Source organism: Teleopsis dalmanni, chromosome 2 (genome assembly GCF_002237135.1).
Source record: "Teleopsis dalmanni isolate 2A chromosome 2, ASM223713v2, whole genome shotgun sequence".
Classification (NCBI taxonomy): Eukaryota; Metazoa; Arthropoda; class Insecta; order Diptera; family Diopsidae; genus Teleopsis; species Teleopsis dalmanni.
The window spans coordinates 169,944,317-169,959,165 of NC_051847.1; the positions used below are offsets into that span (position 1 = coordinate 169,944,317).

General features: G+C 31.0%; 2 long non-coding RNA genes across 2 annotated transcripts; one reads left to right on the plus strand and one right to left on the minus strand.

Annotated features, from left to right (window-relative positions):
* Positions 1-540: 540 nt before the first annotated feature.
* LOC119678773 lies at positions 541-14,849 on the plus strand. The gene is made up of 4 exons (XR_005252355.1): positions 541-1,436; positions 3,100-3,147; positions 14,662-14,735; positions 14,806-14,849. It is a non-coding gene; the product is annotated as an uncharacterized LOC119678773 (long non-coding RNA).
* LOC119678772 lies at positions 4,305-7,218 on the minus strand. The gene is made up of 5 exons (XR_005252354.1): positions 6,853-7,218; positions 6,572-6,786; positions 5,787-6,459; positions 5,448-5,728; positions 4,305-4,452 (listed from the first exon to the last, which is right to left on the minus strand). It is a non-coding gene; the product is annotated as an uncharacterized LOC119678772 (long non-coding RNA).

Here is a 14,849-nt window from a genome sequence, read left to right on the forward strand (position 1 = left end):
ATTCATTATTTTTATATTAAATTGTAACAATTTATTTTATTCCAAAAAATTCTTCTTTCTAAATGTTTGGTTAAAACCTAATTCTTCATTATATTAATTTGAAAAAGAAATCTTTCCGTAATTATTTAAAAAAACACAGGTTAAAAGCTATATTTATTGATTTGAATATAAGTATATGTATATATGAATTGTACATATGAATTGTACATGAATTGTATAAGTATTATATATATGTAGCTGTCGATATTCTCGATAATCACAGTAAACTGGATTATAATTTAAATATATTGACAACACAAAACTGATAAAAATTTAGAAAGAAAATTATATTCCAAGTAGAATTAAAATGATTATTTTTTTATATATAAGATATTCTCATATTTTAATGATGTAGGGTAGACGTCGTTCGTTGTTACAATTTATTATTGTTCTAAGATAATTTCTTAGATAATTTTTAATCATATATGTATGTATAATATAGTGTAAATGCAATTCGTTGTTATGCAATTTATTATTATTTTTTTCTAAGATAATTTTTAATCTATATATATGAAAATGAACGTTGTCTGTCTGTATGTCTGTACTCGATGGATTCAAAAATCATACATCCAATCACTGTGAAAATTTGAGAAATTATTAGGTAATTCCGGGAAAGCTTTCTGGAAATTTTTATTAAAATCAGAGTTGGGGTTCTAGGTTCATTTAATTAGTAATATTTTGGTGAAAGTGTATTCTGCAACATAATTTCCAATATCATTTAAAACAATCTAGCAATCCTCGAGAAGAAGAAATATATTGTGAGAAGTCAGTTTGGTTTTTACATTCGTACAGTGTGTGTTTTAGTTTAGTTTTGAGTAAATATATTAAGTGAAATAGAATCATTTATTTAATTTAATTTATTAAAATCAGAGGGAAATACGTTTTATTTAACACCATAATTATGCCACCAAAGCGAAGTATCATTGGTCGAACTACAAATCAAGCAAAAAGGAGAAGAGAAGAATGAGCTTCAGAAACAAGTGAGCAGAGAAAAACTAGGCAAGAAAGAGATCAAGTTCACACTGCTCTTGCTTGATTATTAGAAACGAGTGAGCAGAGGCAAACAAAATAAGAAAGAGATCGAGTTCACACTGCTCCTGCTCTATCATTAGAAACGAGTGAGCAGAGGCAAGCAAGGCAAGAAAGATATCGAGTTTACACTGCTCTTGCTCGTTCATTAGAAACGAGTGAACAGAGGCAAGCAATTCAAGAGAGAGATCGAGTTCACACTGCTTTTGCTCGATCATTGGAAACGAGTGAACAGAGGCAAGCAAGGCTGCAAAGGAATCGAATTCGAACGATACATACTGATTTGAATTTATGTGGTTTCCATTACAATCCCCTTTACAATTACAGTCTTCATTCAAGTGTAATTATTAGAAAAATGGATAGAAAGTGTAAGTATTGTGGGGCTCAAAAATTTAAAAAAACATCAGGTATGTGCTGTGCAGGTGGAAAAGTAAAGTTACCAGACTTTCGTTCACCACCTGAACCATTATTAACTTTAGTATCAGGTGAAACAAGTCTATCAAAAAATTATTTGAAAAATTTACGCAAGTACAATTCATACTTCCAAATGACATCGTTCGGAGCAACGAATATCGTTAGCGCAAATTATATGCCAACATTTAAAGTACAAAAGCAAATTTATACCATGCTGGATCACTACTACCCTTGCCAAATGCCGATCACAAATATCTTCAGATATATGGTATTTTATGGGAAATACTGACGAACAAATCAACAGACGGTGTCAACTGAATATGAGTACTAAACGACAGATGTCGCTGAATTACAAAATTTGTTTGAACAATATAATGAATTAATTAAATTATTTAAAACCGCGATTGTAGTAGTATCATATTATCATATTGTATCATATTATCATATTTTAATGATATTATATGCAAGTAGTAGTTAATAATGGTAGTTTACAATTTATTATTTTAACTTCTTAGATAATTTTTAATTCTTTATATATAGGACATTCTCATATATTACTAATGTAGGGTAAATGTACTTCGTTGTTACAATTTATTATTTTTTTCTTCCAAGATAGTTTTTAAAAAATTATATAGGAAATGAAAGTCTCTCTTGACCAACACTGCCACGCTACTCTCATGTCATATGTATTTTAAAACTTGTACATTTTTTATACGTACAAAGTCCTCACATATTCTTTTGGCATTAGCTGTCCCATTTGGGTTGATGCCATACTCGCATGTGTGTAAAATGATACAGTTTAACAGATTTCCTTGCGATTTGTGTGCCCAGCGTCCTTCAGTGCTTCAGTGTAGCGACACTTGAGATCTGTCTGCAGCTAAAGCGTTTGGGTACTCGGTGCATTCTCATGGTGTGTGATGTTAGAAGTGGGTGCAGAGGAAGATAATGCAGAGGGATTGTGTGCATAACTAGGAATAGCACTCTAAGCGAATGCAGGGAACTGAATGGTAAAAGAAACGCCTTTGGTACTGTTTCGTATACGAGTATGCATAAGGCAAAAGCTATTTCCAAATACACACCAACAGATACATAGCATACTTGTATACCATATAGTACATAAAATATAATAAAAAATATATCTACATAAATTCTATAAGATATCATATATTTTAACAAATGTGCGTATCTGTGTAGAACCGTAATTATTGGTAGATAAAATTGTGTAACGCTGAAGTAAATGTTTGTAGTTAAGTGTATGTTGCGCTTGCTTCTGTGTATGCTGGCATTTGTGGGATATGCTATACTAGTGTGGAGGATGGGATGTTGGATGTTGAGTGTTGTTGGCTAAGGCGTTGAACGCTTCTGAATAAATGAAGGCTAAGTTGCTGTGGAATTTAAGTAGGATTTTCTCTAGCGCGATATTAATCCAAAAGGATGCACAGTTGAGGTTAAATTATACTTAAGTTTGTTTAAGGTTGAATTTTGTCACAAATTAAGAATGAGTTTATCTTTGCTTTTTTTTGGTTTTTATAATCTTTTAATTATAAATTTCTACAAAATTATGAAAATTTATAAAAATATGAAAATTCACAAAATTTTCTTTAATTCCATTTTTAGGAAATATCGGTAAACAAATAAAAGGAGGATATCTCTTGCGCTATAAAAGTAAGTCATCCAGAGATTTCATTTTATCATTTTTTTATTCATATTTATTATTCATTCAAGTTTTTTATAAAATAAATGTGTTTATTGTATTAAGAATTTGTATAATTTACTTGGAAATTTTTTGGTAAATTAATTTCTATGAAAAATCTTATACCATCCTTAAAAGCTATCGAAGCGAAAACCTATTAGGAAAAGATTGAGTGTGTGTTTTTTTAGAAGTCAGTTTGCAAAGCTATTTTAAAAATGTCACCAGCAATAATGAACGTTAAAATTTTAAGTGGTATTGACACTGTCATAAAGTGAAGTTGAAATTGAAATTTTGATGGAAATGAGTACAGAACGAAATACCAAAAATTTTTCATTGAAGTACATAAAAGATTTTTATCTTTCATTAGAATTTAGTGCGAATATCTTAGATAGATAAAAGAACATGAAAATGTTCTTGAAAATGAATTATAAGAAATATTTAACTCATAGTTTGAAAACTCAAGAATGCACACTAAAGCAATTTATAAAAAGAATTTCTCTCTCAATATATATTCTTATTAAATAAAATGGATTGCTTAAAACTAACTAAGATACATCTTCAAAATATGGTGGCCAAAACGCATCTCTAACGCGGGATTGTGGAAAAGAGCGAACAATGACAATGAATAGGACACACGTTACGCTAGTCGAATTTCTGTATCGCTGAGCAAGCCCTAAAGTGGAATCCGGCCTGGCGACCCTTCAAGAACATGGCAAAGGACAATTGATGCCGAACTAATATCAGCGCGCTATTCATGGAACGATATCTACACGGCAGCTCCGAATAGAATACGGTTCAGAGGGTTCATAGAGAGTTTCTATGCTTCAATGGGAGTTAATGGAACAAAAAAGTAGAGTTTAAAGCCAGAACATACAGACAAAAAATAAATAAACGAATATCTAATATTTTTTTGTTGTAACCCGCGGGGAGCTGCTTGTGAAATCACTTTGTGAGGTATTAAACGACACTTGGTCGTCGAAATTGACAAGTGGCTAAGGCCGTTTGTGGAACCAATATCTAATCTAACTTCCTAACAAAAATTACATATCAAGCAAAAAAATATTAACATATATACAGCAAATATTAAAATATAGAGTACATTGTTAATATAATTTATTAATTTATTTAATTTCATAATCAATAGAAAACTTTAACAAATTACAGTTTAGTGTCCTATACATGCTGCTTGCATTTTGCTTACATCAATAGAGAAAATATCGTATTAACTTCATCCATTACGTTTGTATTTTGATCTTATCCTGTAGTGAAGAACATAACTGAAATGACATTTAAGGTTAAAGAAACTTTATTCGTATTTCACTTTTTGTAATATTATATAAATATTTTACATCTCGCTTTGAAATATTGACTGTAATCACTTCATTGTTCTAGTCAATACCAAGTAAATTTTTGCTAGGCTTTGGCTTGTGAAATATTATTGTTGTCAAATTCAAACGTCGATTTCAGCTTTTAGTAGTTCTACTCTAATTTCAGATTTAAATTAAAAATTTTTTGCTTTCAATTGTTGTTATCTGATATGGGTAACCTAGCAAAAGATGTGAAGTGCCTTCGGTGGAAAACATCAACACATACCAAAAAATGTATGAAAAGAATAGGTGAGGAAAAAGGTTTAGCGATACCGAAACTTAAGCACTCTTCACACAAAATTATTCATTAAAAATATATTATTTACATTACAACAGTATGTATGTATACCAGTAATGTTGAAGCTTTATCAATTCGAAGCTAAATAAGCATTCGCTTATTTCATAGATTAATTTTTGACACATTTTTTCCATCAAAACTTACATCCAATATATTTTAGATATATCTATTTATTACTATACATTATTATTATACACGGACAATAGTCGAAAATATTTGTAATATAAAAAATTTTGTATAAAAATTAAAATATAACTAAATATTTAACACTGTTTAAAAAGTGTAATTTTTTATTTTATTTAAAAAAATTTTTTATAAATTTATGTGTTAAATAAACGATCTAAGCCTAGTAACAAATAAAAACACTTTATCTATTTACCTACATTTATATATATGTATCTATACATCTAATATATATTCGTATATTTGACTAATATAAATATATTAATATAAGCTTATGAACGCGCACGGAACGTTTCTTTACTGAAAAAGAAACCATTGAACCATTTATGATTCACAGCGAAATACTCTGAAGCGCTAGGCAAATTTACAATTATCTTTTAAGCAAAAATGTACGCGATATATACATTTTTTCGTTTGAACTTACTCAAGTATTTATCTCGAAGTTAGCAACATATATGCTTTATGTCCGCGATGCAGTTTCACTCCAACTTTGATCAGGGTGCTCCGGAGTATTTAATGATGCTACAAGATCATCTTGATTGTTCTTGACAACTCCATTTTTAATTTCATAACCAAGAAAATTTAATTCGTCGATATTAGTAGATGACATTGATTTCTTTTCATTCAAAATTAACCCAAGATTCAATAATATTTTAGATACTTCACTAAGATCCAGAGCGACTCTTGTTGTTAGAAAAGATTCATCTACAAAAAACACAGAATTAATTGGAAATCTGTGTGTAATGTGTAAAAAACTGCATACGTTAAAGCAAGACAATTTACAATGGAACTGATTAGTTGACTAAAATAGCTACCACTGGGTATACCACTTGATTTTTTAAACCTTAACCCCTTTGCTGTTCGTATGGGTGTATTGATGAAGTAGTCTTTTATTGTGGCAAACATGTGTATCATTTTGCGTGCATCAGCTACTCCATTTCCTCTATAATGAACAAAATCAATATTTAATTGTAATATATCAAATGCAATCTCAATAAGCCAGGCAGGAACAGTTTTATCAAATTTTGAAAATTTTAAACTGTGATAATTTTCATCGGTCCATCAGTTACGCTTTCCATACCGTAAGCAAATGGTGAAGTGTTCGTGGGCAATTGTGAATAAGCATCAATCAAAGGTTTCGCAAATACTGCTTCCCCAAAAGTAACAGTAGCGGGGTAACCCCAAATCGCTCTAACCTTCTTATCGTCATGAGCGCAAACAAATGCACAGCAATCTGGAAATTGCATTTCCTGTTTAAGTTTTACATAATGCCAAAACTTTCGTACCGCTCTAACTCTCTCAGGATCATCTCGAATCTCCATTATTGTTCTAATGCCATACTTGATCCATGGCCATCCTGCACTTTTACTCCATATACCCAAATCTAATTCACAGATATCGCAGATGTGCAACATAGGTAACTTGATGGTGTATCTCTGGGATATAATAAAAATTTGTTTAGTGTAACAAAAATCGCAACATATAAACGCATATCATTTGGTCTCACAGTTTCATTTGAAAATTCTTTTAAATCTTTCAATAACAAACCTTTTGTGACTGGCGATCGATGCTTATCAGGAGTTTATTTTTTACTCGGATAAATTTCATCACAATTGAGTAATGGAAATTCAGTATCTTTTCCCTTATATTGTCTATTGTCTATACAGGTATTATGAATCCTTATTAACACAGTACTGAACAATATATTCATTGGAAAGTAAGGACGTATTTTCGAGTGCTCCGTTGCTTTAGAGTTAAACGAGCTTGTAAAAATATAATTATCGTCAATACCTAATTTTTCAAATATCGCAAAAAAAATAAATACTTACTGGGTGTGTTCAAATATCGATTCTTGAGTGCTTTCTTTTAAGAAAACTATGAAAAACTATTTTTCCAAAAAAGACAAAAGTGAACAATAAACAAAGAAAATAAATAAAACTATGTTATTGCAAATCTGCTCCAAATGTTATGATTTTATTAAACACTAGTGCTGCTCATTTTAGTGCTGCTTATATCCGATTTTACGAACTATTTAAAAAATTCGAGTAATCACACGAGAGTTTGTACTTTTAGCTGTCATGTTTGTTATTTTAGCTGTCAATTGTTGTTGCTTTCTATGCAAAATGAAAATTCGGCTAAAATAACAAACAAAACTGTCGTATAAGTCCAGTATAACCTGATGGCAAACAAAGTCTCCGGAGTTAAAAAAAAAATATGGTTTTCGTTTACAAGATTTTTTATTTACTTGTTAATAAATATTTATTTATTTGTTTTATATTAAAGAAATTATGTTAATGAAAATATGAAATATAATATAAAAGATAAAAATATATGTAAAAAATTGTCAAAATTAATATTTATGCATTTATAAATATATTATTTTTGTTATTATTATAAATATTATTTTATCGAAAATTTGATTTAAAAATCGCATTTAAAAAAAATGAAATTACAAATTAAAACCTTTAAAATTAACCATGGAAAAAAATTAAGGGATAACATAATTGGTCAGAAACCCTTTATAAATATGCAACGAAAACCGTTATACATATATATATTTTTTAAAACTAAATTTAATTTTAAATATCCATTTTTTTTACACAATTTTGCTAATACACTAAATCGCATTTTCTTTATAACAAAAACAAAAAATACAAATTATTTCATGCATATACAAATCTGTGTTTCGCTTTAACATTCGCTAACGAAGTCTTCGAATAGTAGATATACGGAGGACTACTAGGGTGAAGAACCTAGCAGTCCAGTTTCTTATTCTTAGTTAACCTTAAAAACATAAATAAATATATAAGTAGTACTACGAATAATAATCGCAAATCAAAATATTCGAAGGATTCGAATTCATAAAATATCATATTTTTTCAGCTTCGGAGTATTTGTTTCTATCCGATTAATCGAATAATCGAGTACCCCTTCAGTTTTTAGATTATCCGAGTAATATGAATAATAAAAACAGCACTATACACACTACAAACACAGTTGATGGAGACAGCAGCTGTACGTTAATGTACAGCGGCGAAGAAGTGTAACGTTAAAACTTTACACAAATTAAATCCGAAATTAACGTTTAGTCGTTTAAATTTCAAATTAAATTCGAAATTTATATTGTAAATATGTATATATAATTTATAGTTAATATAAAGCAAAAAACAAGCAAATAAAAAAATGAATTATTTCTTGTGGTACTTATCAATTAATAGAGCACCAACCCTGGTAAAAGAAGCTGATACACACCAGTCGAAATTGGTAATTCGCCAACAGATTTAATTCAATCAATAAAATAAAATCATAAATATGAACATATTAAAGATAATTTCAGTTTACTTAAGGTCTCTCAACAGGAGCGATTAGGTTCTATAAGAGCAATAGAAAACTACAGTTTGAAAATCCTTGTCTCTCAAAAATTCTCATACCCAATCAGATAGAAATGAAGAGTAGATCGTAGTAAAAGGCCCTGGGAAAGTCCTGAGAAAATAAAGAAGCCGTAACAACAGAAACTTAACTACGGCCTAAGTAATGCACACAGATTTGATGGACTCGTAGTTAAAAATAAAAAATACTTGTGAAAAACACTATCTGAAAAATCTTGAACTATTTGCATGTCTTCAGAACATGATCATTTTATTGGAGAAGTGGAGGAACTATATCTTTTTCTAATGACAGTCATCTATGTCTTTACATGGCATGACCAAGTTATATTAACTAAATATTAATATTATTTGTGGTAATGCTTGTGATATAATTGTTATCTATGCTTGACATACGAGTATGACATATATTTAAAAAAATGTGTCTCTTGTCACTTCCGGTCTTCTTTTATAAACATGCCTTACCCACATATATAGGAGTGTGATATGTAGACTGTTGGTTTTGCCGGTCGAGCGTGTGTTTTTCCTCCTAATCACAACAGATAATATCTAATAGTATCATAATTTTGTGTTTCTACGTCACATAGAAACATGGGATAGTGGTTGAATATAGATGTTGGTATTGAGTATAATTTTTAAAAATCTAAAAACTGCGAAAACGGTTGTGGACGAATCGCAGTGAGCCCGCTGAAACGGTTGTGATGAGTGTTTGGTGAGATTGGAAGGGAATCATCTACTATGAGCTCCTCCTCTACAGTAAAACTCTTTACTTGGTACTATACTGCCAACAAATAAACTGTCTGAAAGAAGCAATTACCCTGGCCAGAAAGGGACAGTTTTGGGCAATAGGAGAGGAATTGTGTTTCATCAGGACAATGCCAGGCCACACACATCAATGACTAGCCAAAACCTGATCAACCTGGTTGACTGATTGGTAAGTTTTCACTAATTACCATTTGTTCATGTGAACATTTTTTCTGGTGAAAAATTTGCTTCAAGGCTTGTGAAAATTGAGAGAGAGAGAGGCATAATGACATTACCTTTAAAATGGTAACAAGTTATCGAACAAAAGGGCGCATATTTGACTTAAATCGGATCATTCTAACTATGGAAAACAAGCCTTCAATTTTATGCAAAAATAATGGTTTTCTTTTCACTACACCTTTTATTTCGATCTGATATAACTTTTTTATCACTACCATTTTATCTCTTAACATTTTACCGTATATTTAAATTTGGACAACGATTTCTTTATTGATTTTCGAATATCTGAATCTGTTGCTTAACTAAAGACCCTGATTGCTACTTGGCAATTGCTCTGCAGTTATTTTCTAACTTATGTGTGAATTATTTATGGCTAGCTTTGTCCGCATCTTATATTTCTCCTTAAATTATTTGATTGTAAGGCGTTCAAAACTGACAACTGAAGCAAATTTCGCGAAGGCCCTTCTCATCTACGGTTCCGCCATTTAGTTGCATTTCATTCATTTTACTTTCACTACTTGTGCAATTATGCTTTCGAAACTACCTTCAAATGGCCCTTCATCATTTTTTTTCACAATTTTGCAGGATTTTGTGACAATTTGCTAAATCAGCATAAGTGCAATTCACACTGACATGACACAGCAGTTCCTTACAGATAAAGAGGCAATTTTTTGCTTACAGTTTTCTACAAAAACTGGCAAAAAGCAACCCATTGGAATACAACTTAACTGCTGCGATAAAGATTATATTACTTTTATGAAAACTATTTTTAGGGCTTCGCGGCCACTACAGAGAATCACCAAACTTCTTTATTTAAGAAGGAAACATTTTAATTAATAGAATTAATTTTCTGATCAACTTTATGTCTACTTATGATGAATTGAAAAAGTCATTCCTGTGACAATGTCACATATTGTACTAAAAATTATTATAAATATTTACTTAATTTTACTTAATTTACTTAAGTTGTCAAGATCGCTACTATATACTATATATACTTTTTACCACAAATGGAGATATAGTGATTTAACTTATATATTACCAATGATTAAGTGGTTTTTTTGAAGTAGTCTTCCTGAGAACTTTTATTCTTACTTACGAATATAAGTCGACATTTATTCATACCTCATTTAAGATGTATTGGAATACTGTATTAATTTTTTTATCATTTATGAGTGTTAAGATGTCGGCATACAGTCAGTTGTTCATTGATATAATTATTTAGATATTTCAATGTTGTATTTATAGGGTTTGAGTGCTCATCAATTTTAGAGATATTTTTTTTATGGTTTCATGCTCTGTCTTTAATAACTTCGCTTTCTATGATGTTAATTTGTAGAACTATATAAATAACTGTAATTCCGACGTACTTTCTTATTGTGTTAATTTATAGATCTATCTATAATATATAGACATATCTGTATTTTTGAATAATCTCCTCATGCTTTGTTTCAGAATTTTTGATCTTTCTGCACATAACTTGGCCAAAAATGAACGGATATTTGTTTTTAAAGCATCGAGAGCTAGATGATTGTCTGCTAATATGAGATTTTTCGCGTAACCCACAGCAAAAAAGTCCACTGGTAAAAACTTACAGATTCTTGATAGCTGATTCACATCATCAAAACATGAATTTACAGATCAGACAAACTTCTCACACCCGAATAGGATGTGTATGACTGGTGGCACCAGTTAAATTGCATAACTTCCACATTCATATCTTCAACTTCATCATCAAAAAAAAAAGAATGTCATCATCTTATTGCTATATCAATAAGAATTGACGGTTTATGCCACATTTTCCGTATTTTCAAAATTTTGATATTTGGTTGTAGATGTTCACTCCTACTGATGATTGTTGGAGTAGTTTGTTGTTATATTTATCAATTTTAATTGTTGATATATTCATAATGCGAAAAGCTTTATCACTGAAAAAAATTCAAATTCGAAATAGGTATGTCGACTACGGAAACATCACTTATACAGTAATTTTTTACTGTAAGTAAAATAACTCATTTAATTAACTTTAAACATTTTGTATTATTACTACTTTTAATAATCTTATTAATATAGAAAACTTTAACCTAAATATATAATGTCTTCGATGACAGTTCTGGTTTGTTCTCGAAACAGTGTTAGACCACGATATCGATGAAGGCTATGTCTTGTAGACAGTCATAATCACTTCAATTGTGAAATTGTTGTTGTTTTTAATGTAAAATAAAAAATTTTAAATTATAGGAAAACATAAATTTCGTCAATTGAGACAGAAAATTGAAGTTGGTTACGGTGAACAGATTTTCTGTGCCTAGTCACGTTGTCCAAAATAGTATTGCTCAGTAATAAAAACTAGAATGCGTGCCTAAATACATGAGTATTTTTGGACATGCAATACAAAAATTATTACTCTTTAAAATTAGGCGGAATAAAAACGTACCAAAGTAGTAGTAAAGCTAGCAAATTGACGATTGTGATATGACTCTGTGCATAAAATGCCTTGTGATCATGAGCAAAGAAAGTATAAAATTGCCGTGATCATTCGTCATATGATTGCCTATATAACATGGCTCTAATATGTTATTAAGTTTATACATCAATTATCAATTGTTAAGATACTATACATTTATACATCGGTAGTCGTATTGACCCGTTGTAATGCCACACAATATCTGCGAGACCCAAAAACCTCAGCTCTCAATAAACCATTTACTTACTTACTTACTTATGTGGCCATAACAACCCGTTACCGAGTTTCGGCCTGACGCAGCATGTCTCCCCACTCGCCTCTGCTGCGTGCGCGCCTTCTCCAGTCTCGTATATCAAGTCCAGTTAGTGCTCCCTCAACTTGATCACTCCACCGGAGCAACGGTCTACCTCTACGTCTTCTTCCGCCAACTACTGCTTGAAACTCCTTTTTCGCCGGAGCGTCTTCATCCATTAACACGACATGACCAAGCCAGCGAAGCCGCTGAATGTTAATGCGCTGAATTATATCAATGTCGTGATAAAGCTCGTACAGCTCGTGGTTCATTCTAATGCGGTATTCGTCGCCAACTTGTAGAGGACCAAAGATCTTACGTCGGCGTAAGCAAGGAGCTGGACACATTTGTAGAATATTGTTCCATTACGATGAACACCTGCCCTGCGCATGATCACTTCCATGACGAAATTGAAGAGGTCACATGATAAGGAATCATCTTGTCTAAAGCCTCGCACGGTATCAAAAGGTTCAGAGAGACTCGATCCTACCTTGACGGAGCTACGGGTATTGCTCAGCGTCATTCTGCAAAGTCGCAATAAACCATTTAGTCTACTTAATACAAATCTCATACAATAAATCAACTTTATTGATACATATATAGTACAATATTAGTACAATACTATAGTACAATATAGTACTGAAGTATTGCTTTTATTTACTTATGTATTGATAATTACCTGACTTCACAATAGGTGGCAACGCCAGAACAAAATCAATTATATTTTGTGTATCGGGCAAGTATTAAATGTTATCTGTGAAACTTTCGACTTTATCAGATGTTTGGTTAGCATTTTGCAAATAATTAAGATAGTGCGTGCACCTTGGGGATTTTTTATAAAATGGAAAAAATTGAATATCGTTCAGTAATAATATTCTTCCATTTAAAAGGAATGAACAATGATGCAATTCAATTGGAAAACTATTCTGCTTACGGCAATCTGCCACCATCGTTAACAACAATAAAATATTGAAAAATTGAATTTAAATGTGGTCGTACGAGTGTTTTTGATGAAGAGCGTCCGGGTCGTCCAAAACAGATCACAACTGAAAAAAACATTGAAAACTTCACGATATTTTGTTGGATGATTCAAAAATTAAATTGCGTTAGATAGTATAGATGGCAAATATATCATATGAACGTGTATTGAATATTTTACAACAATATTTGGGTATGAAAAAGCTGATGGGTGCTGAATTTGCTTTGAAAATGTTTATGCACAATATAGCTGACATAAAGGTCCAGAATTTTACGTGGATTCCTGCTGTGAAGGCTCCACACCACGGTGTTCTTCACACACGCATCGGTATATTGCGCCAACTGTGAGCGCCGAGTAGTGACAATTGATGAAACTACTTCATCCTGTGATTACTTCACATCTCAGTGAAAACAACAAACCAGAATATGGGTAGAGTCTGGGAGTACAGCTCCCAAACGACCACGAACGCAACAATTAGCAGGAAAAGTTTTGGCTTCCGTCTTTTGGGGTTTAAATAGAAATAAAATTTTTATAGACTAATTGGAATAAGGCAAAATAATATCAGATTACTATATATTATTGGATCGATTGAATAAGGAGAATAAGAAAAAACTACCACATTTGTCGAAGAAAAAACTTTTGTTTTTGCAGGATAACACACCTTTCACAGGTCAATGAAAACTATGAAAAAATTGAAATCAATTACGGTACGAATTGCTTTCTCACCCACATTATTCTCCAGATTTGGCTCCCAGTGACTATTATGTGTTTTCAAGTTTGAAAATATTATTCCAGGAAAAGAGATTTCCATCACATGATAAAGTAGAATAAAAAATTGAGGTATATTTTAGAGGACTTGATAAATCGTATTGTTTAAAAAGTATCCAAATGTTGAAAGATCGTTAGACTCGGTATTTCGATCTAAAAGGTATTGAAGCATAATGTATAGTATATAATTAATGGTTTCATACGGTAAAATCTTTTTTCTTATAGTTCCCAAACATATTATTTATATAATAATAATAAAAGTTAAAGGTTTAGTTATAAGAAATTAATTATAAAGAAATTTTGGAAAAGTAGTGAACTACAACAACAAAAATGCTTTTATATAACTTTAATTAATTGGCTGACCATGCAGCTGTTTCGAGTATTGTTATATACCTATTATCAGTGGTCTTGGAAATATTTTTTGTATATAATTATTCGTAAATAATTTTTTGAGACTGCAAGGACTAAGGAATGAACTCGTGCCCTGCCAAATTTAAAGCTCAGAGTCAGCGCACCTTAACTAATTGACCCAAAACCGTACTTGACTCGTATGTTCGCGCATTTTATTGGAGTTTTGTTAATTTGCTGTGAAAGCTTATTAACAAATTCACTTGCTGTGTTATATTGAAACGATATCATAAATTTGAAATTAATTATCTATTTCCATTCCCATTTACTAAATATATTAACATAATAATAATAGTTTTAAATCCAGTAAAAATATTAGATACATAACATTAATTCTTATTTAAATATTAATAGAGCAACTTCTCTGGAATCGCTGGTCAGAAGAATGGGTTGTTTTATATGACGATTCTACTATGGCCTGGTTTACAGTAAGTTCTACTCAAAATATACTTAGTAACGTCATTTCAATAAACTATATATTAAATATTTTAACTTCAGGAACCAGGCAGGTCCTCTCCTGCTGGTAAAATACTAGTTAAGGA